The following is a 16,339-nucleotide window of genomic DNA, read 5'->3' on the forward strand; positions in this document are numbered from 1 at the left end:
ATGAAGACCAAGCAAAGGAAATTTCAAAGATGGCCAGTGAAGTAAAGTGTTGTGTCCCGGAAGTCATTGTGAATGATGTTTCCAAGAACATGGAAGAGATCAACTATGTCAAATGATGCTGAAAGATCAAGGAAGATTAGGAATAAGAAGTGACCAAGGGAAATAGCAACCTGGAAGCCACTGATGACCCTGACAAGAACTGTGGATGTAGTGGACAATGAAAGCCTCACCAGAGTGATTCAAGAGAAAATGGATGGAGGGGAATGAGAAAGTGTACATATAGACAAATCTTTTTTAAGGAGTTCTGCCCTAAAGGGAAGCAAAGAAATGGGCAGTAGCTAGAAAGTAAAGTGGGGTCAAGATAATAATTTTTTAATATGAGAAAAATTACACTGTTTCATGTACTAACAAGAATAATCCAGTAAAGAGCAAGGGTACTTGACCCAATCCTGAGGATTCAGAAAAGGCTTCTGATGGAACTGTCCCACGCTGAGTCATGAAGGCTGATTAAGAGTGAACCAAGATGAGAAGGGAGGGGACTGAAACAGCATGAGCAAACAGAGGTGAGAAACAACATAGTGGGGGGGGTGGCATGTGAAGCACAAGACTGAGAATGACAGGAAATCATGCTGGAGAGGTGAGCAGTCACCAAGCCTTTTAAGATGTATCAAGCAGTACAACCTTTACGATATAGATGATAGGGGACTTGCCACTATAGGGTTTAGATAGGTAAATACTAAGATCAAACTGACATTTCACTCAGGGAGGGAATAGCTTGAGGGGTACTAGACTGAAGGCAGGGAGACCAGTTATAGTCATTGAAATAAAGAAATAACAAGGTCCTAAACTGGACAGTGTTAGAAGCAGTGAAATGGGCTTAGTGACAGATCTTAAGTGCTCAGTGTTGAAAAGCAGTAGTTTCTAGTATGAGCTACTGAGCAGATGATAAGGCCATTACCTGTATTTGGAAATACTGGGGAGGGGGTGGTGAATGATTCATTTCAATTTGGGGTATATTGTTTTTAGAGTCTCTATAGGACATTCAAGTGAATAAATGTAAGCAGGCAATGGGTAGAAAACTCAGACCTTAGAGCTCAAGATATCTGAGAGGCATCTGAGTGGTAATTAAAATTATTGTAATAAATGAGATGATCCAAAAATAACATTTATGAAGAGAACAATGATTGAACTTTTAGGAACACTAACACTTTATGGAGAGTTAGTGGAGAATATGCTTGAAGGAATTTCAGACAAAACAGTCAAAAAGCTACAGAAAAAATCAGGAAAAGAAATAACCAAGAGGCCAGGGAACCAGCCAAGGACTAACACCTTTACCAGTTTAAAAAGAGATAGTGTAGTGACTTGAATACACTGGTGGGGATCAGAAATCAAGTCAAATCACATAACAGTCTGGACTTTCCAATTCTGTTGTATTAATTTTTCAAAAATTAGTAGAATCTACAGGTCATCTCTTCCTGAGGTCCCTAAGTAGTCAAGCCAATCTGAGTGGAAAAGACTAAAGAACTAAATACAGTTGCACCACTACCTCTTGTAGAAGAGTATTTACAGTTTTAGTAGAAGAGTATTTGTGGTTGCTCTATACAAAGAAAATTGGTGATGTATTTCTTAATAAACCAAAAATTGTTGTCAAGTATAATAAAATGAATAGGAAAATTTTTACTTTTTATAATGCTTGACTTCTTGATTGTTACATAATACTTCACCCACGACTTTATATAAACTCAACTAACAATAAAACTCATAGCCTTATATAATAAGGAAAAGTATTGAAGTATGGATGATGTAAAAACCTATAATGCTAGTACATAGGGAAAAATATTACCAATACAATAAAAATTTGTCAGGAATGGAAAGAATTTTTGACACTGGAAGAAAAGAGATAACTTGAAGATACAGGGGGAAATAAACAGGGCAAGGATCAATTTCCGCTTCTTGATTGTAGCTCTACTTTATAATTTTTTGGCAGACAATTTGTCACACTGAAAAATCACTTACTCTTGGATGGCTGTACTGTACTAACTGGGAGTGACTCATAAGTGTTTGGTCCCACCCATACAGAAGAACTCTGCAAAGAACTTTAAAAAAAAGAAAATCAACCGGAAGCGTATTTTCAAATGAGCACCTAACACAAAATCATTAAAGCACAGAAAAGATGTGACAGAATTATTACTCACTATGAGAAAGTTAAAAGCATTTTCTTGGAGTGGGGTGGGGGTGACTCTCAAGGTGTGAGTCATAGGATTAAAGGACAACTGGATCCAGGATTTAGTGAAAGCTGGAAAAGCAGGATTCAGATCACCTGCAGCTCTCCAGGCCAGAGAGAAAAATAGCTGAGTTGGGTTAGTGCCTCCAGAGTTTAGGTGAGTCACAGAGAGAGCAGAGAGAGAAAAGCACAACCAGACTGGATTTCAGCACATGGGAGAAATCTGTAGCTGTTATCTTTTGGTTTACTTCTTCCCTTATTAATTTACTATTAAAACATGTTAATTACATTCAAAGAAGCTAAAACAGAGGTTACCCCAGAATCTTACTACTCCACAGATGTGGACAAGCTCTGCCACACTGCTTTGCACTTGGACTAGACCAAAACACAAAGCTAACGTCACTACCACAACCTTTCTAGCACTACATATTTTCATTTTGCTAATATAACAACCATTTTGTAAGATATTTATTTCTGTGGTTACTAGCAAGGATGTCTGTTTACTACATATATTCATCTTGAACAAACTGACTGCATAGTTCTTTGGTCCACCTACAAAAATCTTGTTGACCTTTTATATTGCAAAGGACATTTTGCGTGTTATATATACTCATTTTGCTGTCATAATGAATGCAAATGATGTTCTATTTCCATTGTTCTCATTTTTCATGGAAACAAAGTTGTTATCAATGTTTATTTAGATATTCATTAATTTTTTTTTTTTTTTTTTTTGCCTTCACTTGGTTTTAGGCTCTAGCAGTTGCTCATGTACCAATAAATCCTGAAGGGGTTTCCATTATTATACAGTCATACTGCATGTCTTAGAACTTTTCACTTGCCTGATCCAATCATTCCAGTTTAACTCTTTTGTATCATTTATTTATGTTTCTTCTCAAATACAGTGCTATCATCCTTTCTTTAAAAGAACCATTTTTGGGCTTCCCTGGTGGCGCAGTGGTTGAGGGTTCGCCTGCTGATGCAGGGGACGTTGGTTCGTGCCCTGGTCCGGGAAGATCCCACATGCCGCGGAGCGGCTGGGCCTGTGGGCCATGGCCACTGAGCCTGCGCGTCCGGAGCCTGTGCTCCACAGCGGGAGAGGCCGCAACAGTGAGAGGCCCGCATACCGCAAAAAAAACAAGAAACATTTTTTGTGGCTAAGTAATGATATAAAATGTAATGGGTTCCAAGCAATTCTACACCTAGGTATCTAGCCAAGAGAAATAAAAGACACAAAGTACTGTACACAAATGTTCCTAGCAGCGCTGTTCATAATAACCAAAAGTTGGAGGCAATCCAAATACCCATCAACCACTGAATAAGAAAGATATATCTGCAATAAAGTGAATGAACTGTTGATACATTCTATAAAATAGATGAACCTCAAAAACATAATGCTAACGGAAAGAAGCCAGACACAAATGACTGCATATAGTATGATTTTGTTTATTTAAAATTTCTGGAATATGCAAATCTATAGAGACAGAAAACAGATCAGTGGTTGCCTAAGGCTGCATGTGGGAATCAAGGACTGAATGCAAATAGGCACAAGAGAACTTCTGGGGGTGATGAAAATGTTTTATAGCTAGATTATGGTGATGATTACAAAACTACAGATTTACTAAAAACCATTAACTTCAAGTAAACTAAACTTACTTTTACAATGGGTAAATTTTATGGAATGTAAATTCTACTTCAATAAAGCTGTTTTTAAAAGGCTAATGAACAGAGGAAGGATGAAAAGAATATATGAATATACACACGCACATAGGAAATAACTTTGTAATATAAAAATTTAAGGGATTCAGCTTGTTACTGATGAAAGTGGCAGAAAGTATTTTAAATAACACTCAGTGCGTTCAAGAGTGACATAAGAGAAACATTTTCACAAGCTGGTCATGGGAGTGTAAATTGGCACAACCTGTCTGGAAAGCAGTTTGGCAAAGTATACGAAGTGAGCTTTAAAACAATGTCCCCTTTGATTTACTTCTGAGAACTTAGCCTACAGAAGTAATAAAAAACATAAATAAAGATCTAGGTATAAAGATATTCAGCAAAGCAAAATTTATAATAGTTTTAAAAGATGGAACCTATGTAAATATTCAACAATGGAAGAACAGTTAAGAAAACTGCAGCCCATCCATGAATATTCTGCACTCTTTAAAAATATCTGTGTGCCTATGGCCCAGCATAGAGCATGTCATCACTGCTGCGACCACCACGACCTGCACTCAGGAGGAAGATCCTCTAAGAGGAAGATTCTCACCATTTCCTGCGGGTCATGGCTAGGAGAACACTGGTGGCATCCCGTAACTGTGCAAATGATGGTACATTTGAAATGAAGAAATGTGACCTTCATGGGTAGTAAGAGGGCCCTCGTATCACAACAGTGCTCGGTAGTGAAGAGAGACTCAGACTCTACAGGATGATACAGACTGTTTGCCAATGGAATCAAACAGAAAGTTATTTGTGGTTTTTGTTACTTATGTAATGTCAAGAAGTTTGTGGGGGACTTGAGGTCGGGATAAAAATCATAGATCACCTCATCACAGCTTACTGGGCTCATGGCTTTAGTTTTACTTGTGGACTTTCTGTCCCAGAAATTTGTAGAGTTTACAAGACAAAGAGAAGGTTGTGCTAAAGGAAAAGTAGGATTAATACACATGTACACTAAGGCCTTCTACGGGGATCAGGGCATTGTCAGAGCTCAGGTTCCCCTGAGCACTGGTCTGGCCTGTAAGTACAGTTACCACTCAGTATCCAAGGGGGATTGGTTCCAGGATACCAAGGGGGATTGGTTCCACGGATACCAAAATCCTCAGATGCTCAAGTCCCTTATATAAAATAGCATTGTATTTGCATATAACCCTATGCACATCCTCCCATATACTTTAAATCATCTCTAGATTACTCATAATACCTCATACAACATAAATGCTATGTAAATAGTTGCCTGTGCATGGAAAATTCAATTTTTGCTTTTTGGAACTTTCTGGAATTTTTTTCCCAAACATTTTCAATCTGCAGTTGGTTGAATCGGTGGATGCAGAGCCCATGGATAGGGAGGGCCACTTGTATAATGGAAAAAATGAGGTCTGTTTGACTTTATATTTGAAGCATACAACATGGCAACTTTGTGGAAATGACCGTTTATTTTCATCTGTGAGAAAAACCACTGTGTAATGGGAACATCTGTTTAGAGAGCAGCAGTCATCACTGATTACTACAAGAAAGACAATTTTCTTCCTGGGCTTAGGTCAGATGGAATGGATGCTCTATGTGTCCAGGAGGCAACAAAGATTGCATCTGCCTATTATAGATCTGTATAGGGGATCATACTGATAGAGCTGCAGACTCAACATTATGAAGGACACAGTATGCATGATCTTGGAGCCGGTTACTATACACAAGAAGAAATACAAGAAGTAAGAAGAATGACCCTATTATGCTTCTCTGAGATAGAACAGCACACAGCAATACTGCCAGTGTTGAAGAATGAAAGGAAACTGATGTTGAAGTGAAGAAAGAAATTGAGAGCACAGTCTAGTTTGCTACAGTTGATCCCAAACCACCTTTACAAGAACTAGGCCATCACTTCTATTACAGTGATTCATCTTTTGAAGTTTATGGATCAAGTGAATCACTTAAAGGAAGACTGCAAGGACTTCCCTGGTGGTTCAGTGGATAAGACTCCATGTTCCCAGTGCAGGGGGCCTGGGTTTGATCCCTGGTCAGGGAACTAGATCCCACATGCCACAACTAAGAGTCCACATGCCACAACTAAGAGTCCGCATGCCACAACTAAGAGCCTGCATGCCACAGCGAAGATCTCGCGTGGTGCAACTATGACCCGGAGCAGAATGAATGAATGAATGAATGAATAAATAAATAAAGGAGCACTGTAAACTTACTATTATGCCTTCAACAGAACATTCAATGGTCAACTTTAAGAAACTTTGTGTTCTCAACTTTAAAAGAAATAAAACCCATCAAACAAACAAACAGTTTGTAAACGTGTTTATGCTACTCTATAAAATTAAGTTTAAAAAGATGGGAGAAAAATTTAATGGGTTCCAAAAGTCCAGTGGTACAGTGAAAAGTACATCTTCTTTCCCATGCCCCACAGTTTCCCAATTTCCCTCCACAGAAGCAAATATGTTACTAGTCTCTTCTATAAGAAAAAATGAAATTTTTAAAAACTGAAACAAATCGACAAACCCAAAAGACAATTTAAAATGTTTAAAGAGGGATTCCCTGGTGGCGCAGTGGTTAAGAATCTGCCTGCCAACGCAGGGGACACAAGTTCGAACCCTGGTCCGGGAAGAGCCCACATGCCATGGAGCAACTAAGCCCACGAGCCACAACTACTGAGCCCGTGAGCCACAACTACTGAAGCTCACACGCCTAGAGCTCGTGATCCACAACGAGAAGCTACTGCAATGAGAAGCCTGCGCACCGCAATGAAGAGTAGCCCCTGTTCACTGCAACTAGAGAAAGCCTGCGCACGACAATGAAGACCCAACACAGCCAAAAATAAATAAATAAAATTTTTTTTAATGTTTAAAGGAAAAGTTCATAAATTCTTACATTCAGAAAGAAAAATATGGAGGGAGAAATACAAACACTTTGTAATTAACGTGAACCAAGTGGCAGAAGATACAAAAAGTATAGGCTGGGGGAATTTGGAAGCACTGAGTTAAATCTATGGGGAGATAGAATAAGATATTAGACATGTAGGATAGGAACTCTCTCATATCTATACTTACAGAAACAACTCATCCTAAAATAAAATCCAATTCCAAAGTCAGGCAGAGATTTTTCCCTCTTGTGTCAGTGAGTCACAAAGCTGTCTCAAGCTTATTTTACCCATCAAGCCAAAAGACATACCACTCTCTTGTTATAAGGATTATAGCTAGGTATGTTTAATGAACAAGTTATTACAATTAGAGGAAAATACCTTATATCTGTTATAAGTAACAAATTGTATCCCTTAACTGTGGCAGTCAAACTACTGCCTTTTGCTTCCTGGCAATGTTAACTCTACTAATTCATTCTCTAACACAGAAATAATGCCCCCCATGGTGGGTTGCCTACTGCAGTTACTGCATGCAGAAAAGGAGAGAGCTTCTGAAGATCTGAGAATAAGTGTATTAAAATACAAATTTCATCTTCATTTTGACTGCCATTATAAACTGAGGTATCACAGAGTGACTTGTTCACAGACAAAAATTTCCCAAGCAATGGAATAGCTGAGTCACTATTCACCAAAGACTTAATTATCTCATATAGTCAGTGAAAGAAAATGATATAATATTACAAAAGTCATCTATTTTTGTAGTCTTTGTTCAGGGTTCCAAAAATGAATTTCAATATGGTTGCTGACTCTGAAAGTGATTTTCACACTCAGATTTACCTCTTAAAACATTTGGGTACATTCTTTTTCTGGGATTAAATTAAATAACATCTATGCATCAATCGAGTTACACCAGAGGTAATGCTCCACCAACTTCTAGCTGAGTTTACAATATAACGTTAGCTTTTTCTAGAATGGGCAAGTCAACTGAGCTGTAACATTCCCTTGGGCTTTATGCCATTTTCTCAAGTTTAAAATTGAAACATCAGTTGAAGAAAAATAAGTACAACCTAACAGCCTATGCAACTTAATTACAGACAGATTAAGCTGCATACATCAGCTTCAGAACAAAAAGAGTTAGAAAAAAACTAAAAAAATCAAATATGAGATTTTTACTGCTGAAATGGTCTATAAAATTCTCTCATGGATGAGATAACTTAGGACCTCAAAGAAGCTGCCTGCACAAGAACACAAAACAAATAAGGCAAGCTGGGAGTGGGGGTCAGGGCCTCTAAAACATTCTATTTCACAAATCAATAGCCTCCACAATCTCAAAAATATCTATATAGAAAACTGATTAAACTTTCAAATGACAAATTTAAGAATCACTCACTTGACTCAAAATATTCGCAATAAATAACCTCATTAGAAAGGATCTACATACCAGTAAAAATGGTTAACGTTTACTGAATTCTTACTGTGTGCCAGGCTCTATATTAAGTCCTTTACATGTATTTAATTCACTTAATTCTCACCACTCCCCTGTGAGGTATTATTATTAACCCCACTTTAAAAACAAGAAAATTGAGGCAGAGTTTCTGGCAAATTACTTGCCAGAAGTCACCAAGCAAATAAGAACTAGCGTATGAATCCATGTAATGATCTCCTCAGCTGTAGTCCCTAAAGCCCCACTTCTGACCTCGCAGCTCTTAACCATTCTACTATACTGCCTTTTAAATTTTAGTCCAATTTCTCATTTTACAGATAAGGAAACTATGTCCCCAAGGAAGAGATAAAATTCAATCAAGGTTGAAAATCATTTAATAACAGTACTAGTATTAGGATGCAGGTTTCCTATTCCCATTATGCTCTCCTATTTCACACTGGGTTTTTCCTATTTTTCTATCATCCTATTATCCTCTTTCACATTGGGCTTTTCCTATTTTCCTATCATTTTTCCTATTTCACACTGGGCTTTTCCCCTCTTCTGGTCTTTTTCAAAATTAATTTGTTTTTCTGAGCATAAAATACTTATCACTGAAGTCAAGAAAGTACAGTAAAGTATAGAAGAAAATTAAAATTATTCCTCCCAGCTTCCAAGGATAATCATTGTCAACAGTTTAACTTATTTATTTATATGCATTACAAGACCAACACTCCATTGCCCTGCCCCATATGTTTAAAGAAGTTTAGAGACCTACTTTGTAAGTAGTTGTATATTAATTTGACTTTTTCACTTAAATCACTATTTTCCCAAGGCATTAAATATTTTTTGAATATGACTAAATGGCTACATGACATTTCATACATTTCATTAAGATATTTAACCATAGGTCTTCTGACTATATATATAGAAGACTTCTTGCAATTAATGTCTTTGATGAAAGTGTTATACATATATCTGTTAATATTCTTAGATTAAGTCCCTGAAAATGATATTACTGAGTTAAAGGGTATAACAATATATAACACACATGTGCTGCTTACTATTGCCAAACTATTCTAAGTGCTTCACAGATACTAGCTTGTTTAATCCTTGCAACAACCCTGAGAGATGAAATGAATGCCCAGAGACAACAAGTGACTGGCCCAAGAACATATGGCTAAGAAAGTGGCACAGCCAGGATTCACACCCAGCTAGTCAGAATCCAGGATGCAGGCTCTTCATCATTATGCTGGACTATCTTAATTCCACACTTTTCAACCACATGATGCCAAGTCTCCTAGACGTTTACTACAAATGTACAAAAATGATCTAAGGAACCTGTTTTCAGTAAGCATCTCAAGAGAATCTAAAGTTTGAAACCACTATCCTGATCTAAAAATTTTTAAATAGTACAACATCTAATAAACCCTTCTCATAAAACCACTGACAGACCACTGACAGTTTATATTGGCTGATGTTTAATATACAAATGGGAGGGCCAAGTAAGAGAACACTCAAAAATGGTTAAAATACGTCTTCATGACCTGGGATTAGGCAAATGCCTTCTTAGACATGATACCAAAAGCACAAATACTAATATAAATTAAAATTTTAGGGTTGTTAGAATTATTTTTAAAATGAAGGATAAACTGAACTTCAAAATTTAAAACTTCTGTGCTATAAAAGACACCATAAAGGGGCTTCCCTGGTGGCACAGTGGTTCAGCATCCACCTGCCGATGCAGGAGACATGGATTTGTGCCCCTGTGTGGGAAGATCCCACATGCCGCGGAGCAGCTAGGCCCGCGAGCCACGGCCACTGGGCCTCAGCATCCGGAGCCTGTGCTCCGCAACAGGAGAGGCCACAACACTGAGAGGCCCGCATACCGCAAAAAAAAAAAAAAAAAAATACACCATAAGGCCACATATTATATGATTCCACTTACATAAGTCACCTAGAATAGGCAAATTCATAGAGGCACAAAGTAGAAATAGCAGTTATTAGAGCCTCAGGGAGAAGAGGAGAGTTATTTAATGGGTATAGAGTTTCTGTTCAGGATGACGGAAAAGTACTGAAAATGGAGACAGCAGAAGCAAGAAGAACTACAATCCTGCAGCCTGTGGAACAAAAACCACATTCACAGAAAGACAGACAAGATGAAAAGGCAGAGGGCTATGCACCAGATGAAGGAACAAGATAAAACCCAAGAAAAACAACAAAATGAAAGAGAGATAGGCAATCTTCCAAAAAAAGAATTCAGAATAATGATAGTGAAGATGATCCAGGACCTGGGAAAAAGAATGGAGGCAAAGATCGAGAAGATGCAAGAAATGTTTAACAAAGATCTAGAAGAATTAAAGAACAAACAAACACAGATGAAAAATACACTAACTGAAATGAAAAATACACTAGAAGGAATCATAGCAGAATAATTGAGGCAGAAGAATGGATGAGTGACCTGGAAGACAGAATGGTGGAATTCACTGCTGCGAAACACAATAAACAAAAAACAAAGAAAAGAAATGAAGACAGCCTAAGAGACCTCTGGGACAACATTAAACAACCACAACATTCGCATTACAGGGGTCCCAGAAGGAGAAGAGAGAGAGAAAGGACCAGAGAAAATATTTGAAGAGATTATAGTCAAAAACTGCCCTAACATGGGAAAGGAAACAGCCACCCAAGTCCAGGAAGCGCAGAGAGTGCCATACAGGATAAACCCACCAAGGAGAAACGTGCCGTGACACATGGTAATCAAATTGGCAAAAATTAAAGACAAAGAAAAATTACTGAAAGCAGCAAGGGAAAAACGACAAATAACATACAAGGGAACTCCCATAAGGTTAACAGCTGATTTCTCAGCAGAAACTCTACAAGCCAGAAGGGAGTGGCATGATATACTTAAAGTGATGAAAGGGAAGAACCTACAACCAAGATTACTCTACCTGGCAAGGATCTCATTCAGATTCGATGGAGAAATGAAAAGCTTTACAGACAAGCAAAACCTAAGGGAATTCAGCACCACCAAACCAGCTCTACAAAAAATGCTAAAGGAACTTCTCCAAGTGGGAAACAGAAGAGAAGCAAAGAACCTACAAAAACAAACCCAAAACAATTAAGAAAATGGTAATAGGTACATACATATCGATAATTACCTTAAACGTGAATGGACTAAATGCTCCAACCTAAAGACACAGGCTTGTGGAATGGATAGAAAAACAAGACCCATATATATGCTGCCTACAAGAGATCCACTTCACTTCAGACCCAGTGACACATACAGACTGAAAGTGAGGCGAAGGAAAAAGATATTCCATGCAAATGGAAATCAAAAGAAAGCTAGAGTAGCAATACTCACATCAGATAAAATAGACTTTAAAATAAAGAATGTTACAAGAGACAAGGAAGGACACTACATAATGATCAAGGGATCAATCCAAGAAGAATATATAACAATTATAAATATATATGCACTCAACATAGGAGCACCTCAATACATACAGCAACTGCTAACAGCTATAAAAGAGGAAATCGACAATAACACAATAATAGTGGGGGACTTTAACACCTCACTTACATCAATGGACAGATCATCCAAAATGAAAATAAATAAGGAAACAGAAGCTTTAAATAATACAATAGATCAGACAGATTGAATTGATATTTATAGGACATTCCATCCAAAAACAGCAGATTACACTTTCTTCTCAAGTGCGCACGGAACATTCTCCACGATACATCACATCTTGGGTCGCAAATCAAGCCCCAGTAAATTTAAGAAAATTGAAATCATATCAAGCATCTTTTCTGACCACAACGCTATGAGGTTAGAAATCAACTACAGGGAAAAAAACATAAAAAACACAAACACACGGAGGCTAAACAATACGTTACTAAATAACCAAGAGATCACTGAAGATATCAAAGAGGAAATCAGAAAATACCTAGAGACAAATGACAATGAAAACACGATAATCCAAAACCTATGGGATGCCGCAAAAGCAGTTCTAAGTGGGAAGTTTATAGCTATACAAGCCTACCTCAAGAAACAAGAAAAATCTCAAACAATCTAACGTTACATCTAAAGGAACGAGAGAAAGAAGAACAAACAAAACCCAAAGTTAGCAGAAGGAAAGAAATCATAAAGATCAGAGCAGAAATAAATGAAATAGAAACAAAGAAAACAACAGCAAAGATCAATAAACTAAAAGTTGGTTCTTTGAGAAGATAAACAAAATTGATAAACCATTAGCCAGACTCATCAAGAAAAAGATGGAGAGGACTCAAATCAATAAAATTAGAAATGAAAAAGGAGAAGTTACAACAGACACCACAGAAATACAAAGCATCCTAAGAGACTACTACAAGCAACTCTATGCCAATAAAATGGACAACCTGGAAGAAATGGACAAATTCTTAGAATGGTATAACCCTCCAAGACTGAACTAGGAAGAAATAGAAAATATGAACAGACCAATCACAAGTAATGAAATTGAAACTGTAATTAAAAATCTTCCAACAAACAAAAGTCCAGGACCAGATGGCTTCACAGGTGAATTCTAACAAACATTTAGAGAAGCGCTAACACCCATCCTTCTCAAACTCTTCCAAAACATTGCAGAGGAAGGAAAACTCCCAAACTCCCAATTCTATGAGGCCACCATCACCCTGATACCAGAACTAGACAAAGATACTACAAAAAAAGGAAATTACAGACCAATATCACTGATGAATATAGATGCAAAAATCCTCAACAAAATACTAGCAAACAGAATACAGCAACACATTAAAAGGATCATACACCATGACCAAATGGGGTTTATCCCAGAGATGCAAGGATTCTTCAATATACACAAATCAATCAATGTGATACACCATATTAACAAATTGAAGAATAAAAACCATCTGATCATCTCAATAGATGCAGAAAAAGCTTTTGACAAAATTCAACACCCATTTATGACAAAAACCCTGCAGAGAGTGGGCACAGAAGGAACCTACTTCAACGTAATAAAGGCCATATATGACAAACGCACAGCAAACATCATTCTCAATGGTGAAAAACCGAAAGCATTTCCTCTAAGGTCAGAAACAAGACAAGGATGTCCACTCTCACTGCTATTATTCAACATAGTTTTGGAAGTCCTAGCCATGGCAATCAGAGAAGAAAAAGAAATAAAAGGAATACAAATTGGAACAGAAGAAGTAAAACTGTCACTGTTTGCAGATGACATGATACTATACATAGAGAATCCTAAAGATGCCACCGGAAAACTACTAGAGTTAATCAATGAATTTGGTAAAGTTGCAGGATACAAAATTAATGCATAGAAATCTCTTGCATTCCTATACACTAATGATGAAAAATCTGAAAGAGAAATTAAGGAAACACTCCCATTTACCATTGCAACAAAAAGAATAAAATACCTAGGAATAAACCTACCTAGGGAGACAAAAGACCTGTATGCAGAAAACGATAAGACACTGATGAAAGAAATTAAAGATGACACCAAGAGATGGAGAGATATACCATGCTCTTGGATTGGAAGAATCAGTACTGTGAAAATCACTGTACTACCCAAAGCAATCTACAGATTCAATGCAATCCCTATCAAATTACCAATGGCATTTTTTACAGAACTAGAGCAAAAATTCTTAAAATTTGTGTGGAGACACAAAAGACCCCGAATAGCCAAAGCAGTCTTGAGGGAAAAAAACGGAGCTGGAGGAATCAGATTCCCTGATTTCAGACTATACTAAAAAGCTACAGTAATCAAGACAATATGGTACTGGCACAAAAACAGAAATATACATCAATGGAATAGGACAGAAAGCCCAGAGATAAACCCACGTACCTATGGACAACTAATCTATGACAAAGGAGGCAAGGATATACAGTGGAGAAAAGACAGTCTCTTCAATAAGTGGTGCTGGGAAAACTGGACAGCTACATGTAAAAGAATGAAATTAGAACACTCCCTAACATCATTCACAAAAATAAACTCAAAATGGATTAGAGACCTAAATGTAAGACCGGGCACTATAAAACTCTTAAGAGTAAAACATAGGAAGAACACTCTTTGACATAAATCACAGCAAGATCTTTTCTGATCCACCTCCTAGAGTAATGGAAACAAAACCAAAAATAAACACATGGGGCCTAATGAAACTTAAAAGCTTTTGCATAGCAAAGGAAACCATAAACAAGACGAAAAGACAACCCTCAGAATGGGAGAAAATATTTGCAAATGAATCATCAGACAAAGGATTAATCTCCAAAATATATAAACAGCTCATGCAGCTCAATATTAAAAAAACAAACGACCCAATCCAAAAATGGGCAGAAGACCTTAATTGATACTTCTCCAAAGAAGACATACAGATGGCCAAGAAGCACATGAAAAGCTGCTCAACATCACTAATTATTAGAGAAATGCAACTCAGAACTACAATGAGGTATCACCTCACACCAGTTAGAATGGGCATCATCAGAAAATCTACAAACAACAAATGCTGGAGAGGGTGTGGAGAAAAGGGAACCCTCTTGCACTGTTGGTGGGAATGTAAATTGATACAGCCACTATGGAGAACGGTATGGAGGTTCCTTAAAGAAGTAAAAATAGAATTACCATATGACCCAGCAATCCCACTACAGGGCATATACCCAGAGAAAACCATAATTCAAAAAGACACATGCACCCCAATGTTCATTGTAGCACTATTTACAACAGCCAGGTCATGGAGGCAACCTAAATGCCCATCGACAGATGAATGGATAAAGAAGATGTGGTACATATATACAATAGAATATTAGCCATAAAAAGGAACGAAATTGGGTCATTTTTTGAGACATGGATGGATCTAGAGACTGTCATACAGAGTGAAGTAAGTCAGAAAGAGAAAAACAAATATAGTATATTAATGCATATATGTGGAACCTAGAAAAATGGTACAGATGCACCGGTTTGCAGGGCAGAAATAGAGACACAGATGTAGAGAACAAATGTATGGACACCAAGCGGGGAAAGCAGCAGGGGATGGGGGTGGGGGTGTGATGAATTAGGAGATTGGGATTGACATGTATACACTGATGTGTATAAAATGGATGACTGAGAAGAAAAATAAAGTACTTAAAATGGATGAAGGTGATGGTTGCAATACATTGTGAATGTATTTAATACCACTTAAAATGGTAAAAATGGTAAATTTTCTGTTATGTGTATCTTACAATAATACTTTTTTAAAGGCACCATTAAGACAATCTACAAAATGGGGAAAAATATTTGCAAATCATTCATCTGATAAAGGAATTGTATCCAGAATATACAACTCAATAATAAAAAGATAAGTAATCCATTTTTTTAAACAGGGAAAGGATATGAACAGACATTTCTCCAGAAAAGTATACAAATGGCCCATAAGTACATGAAAAGATGCTCAATATTACTAGTTAGTAACTGGGGAAATACAAATGAAAAACACAGTGAGACACTTCATACTCACTGAATGGCTACAATAAAAGAGACAGATAATAACAAGTTTGAACAGGAAGTAGAGACACTGAACCTTCAAAAATTGCTGGTGAGAATATAAAATAGTACAGCCACTTTGGAAAACAGTTTGGCACTTGCTCTACACAAAAACTTGTACATATATGTTCACAGTGTCATTTTTCTTTTTCTTTTTTTAATATTTATTTATTTGGTTGCCTGGGGTCTTTGTTGCAGCAGGCGAGCTCCTTAGTTGTGGCACATGGGCTCCTTAGTTGCAGCCTGTGAACTCTTAGTTGTGGCACGTGAACTCTTAGTTGCGGCATGCATGTGGGATCTAGTTCCCTGACCAGGGATCGAACCTGGGCCCCCTGCATTGGGAGCGCAGAGTCTTATCCACTGCGCCACCAGGAAAGTCCCGGCATATTTTAATAGTCAAAAAATAGACATGACCCAAATATCCATCAGCTGATAAATGGATAAATGAAATGTTATATATATCCCTACAAAGGAATATTATTTGGCAATAAAAAGGTATGAAGTACCAATACATGCTACAACGTGGACGAATCTCGAAAACTTGTGCTGAATGAAAGAAACCAGGCACAAGAGGTCACATGTTGTATGAC

The 16,339-nt window shown here is 37.4% G+C and overlaps 1 protein-coding gene and 1 pseudogene across 20 annotated transcripts in view; one reads left to right on the plus strand and one right to left on the minus strand.

Moving 5' to 3' along the window:
- Nucleotides 1-16,339, minus strand: part of SLMAP (sarcolemma associated protein) — a 150,339-nt gene that overhangs the window by 106,334 nt on the left and 27,666 nt on the right. The gene's annotated exons all lie outside the window — the stretch shown is intronic.
- On the plus strand, nt 4,503-5,909 carry LOC136128920 (pyruvate dehydrogenase E1 component subunit alpha, somatic form, mitochondrial pseudogene; annotated as a pseudogene).

Source organism: Phocoena phocoena, chromosome 10, assembly GCF_963924675.1.
Source record: "Phocoena phocoena chromosome 10, mPhoPho1.1, whole genome shotgun sequence".
Lineage (NCBI taxonomy): Eukaryota > Metazoa > Chordata > Mammalia > Artiodactyla > Phocoenidae > Phocoena > Phocoena phocoena.